The following is a 948-nucleotide window of genomic DNA, read 5'->3' as shown; positions in this document are numbered from 1 at the left end:
CTGAGCTGTTAAACACCCACTCTCTGTGCCATGGCTTCTTGGTTTCCAGGTCTTAGAGTAAGAGTGGAACCTAAATCATCAGTTCTCTGGCTCTCAGGCTTCTGAGCTGCATTACCATCTCCAGGTCACGAGCTGGCAGCTGGCAGATAGTGAGGCTTCTCAATCTCCATAGCCATGTGAGCCAAATCTTTTTAATAAATCCCTCTCTGAATCTCTTTGTAATGTATGCATTAAGGGATATGTATTTTGTCAGTTTTCTCCAGAGTGACAGAACCAGTGTAATCCATTGTCCTGTATACTATATGCTATAGTCTGAAGGCAGTTTCACTCCCCAACTCAGGAACGTTGAAACCCTAGAGTTGTTTGTTAACAGTTAGTAGATTAATGTTATTAGTTGGTAGATTAAGAGTGGAGGCTTGATTCAGTTACAACATCTGGGAAGTGGACCCAGAGGGAATTTCTTTTGGTCATTGAAGGTGTGCCTTTGAAAAGTTGTTCTCTGGCAGGGGAGATACCATGATCATGCAGGTGGTTTCCCCAAGGCAAGTCTCATCCATTGCACTTGGGATGTGCAGACCCCTACATTTTCCCCAAATGTGAGAAACTCGATTGCATAATTTGTGATAGTAGTGGACTATGTTTGCTGTCTCCCCTGGGGAAAAAAAAACGTAGTTTCCACAAGAGAATTGCTTATGTAAACCAAATTTTATTTATTTATTTGAAAGGCAGAGCAACAGAAAGACAGAGTAAGAGAGAAATGAGTGTCAGGCTCAAATGAGGGGTGCACAACTGGAAAATCCACACAGAATAAAGTTCAGCTCAAAGAAAGTTTTATTGGGAGTGTTCCCAAGAGGGGTTCACTGGTCCAGCACATGACAGTGGGTCAGTGAGGTCATGCCTGGGGGTTGTGGGGAGGAGATAACCGAGAGAGGTGGTAGAATATGAAAG

At 43.4% G+C, this 948-nt stretch overlaps 1 non-coding gene across 1 annotated transcript; it reads left to right on the top strand.

Moving 5' to 3' along the window:
- The first annotated feature begins 491 nt into the window (after positions 1–491).
- Positions 492–655, top strand: LOC121146926. Its single transcript, XR_005882297.1, has one exon. It is a non-coding gene; the product is annotated as a U1 spliceosomal RNA (small nuclear RNA).
- Positions 656–948: the final 293 nt, after the last annotated feature.

This window comes from Ochotona curzoniae, unplaced genomic scaffold (assembly GCF_017591425.1).
Source record: "Ochotona curzoniae isolate NIBS_2020 unplaced genomic scaffold, NIBS_Ocur_1.0 scaffold_4505, whole genome shotgun sequence".
NCBI lineage: Eukaryota > Metazoa > Chordata > Mammalia > Lagomorpha > Ochotonidae > Ochotona > Ochotona curzoniae.
Note: the sequence above shows the minus strand (reverse complement) of the source record. Positions and strands in the feature narration are given on the sequence as shown.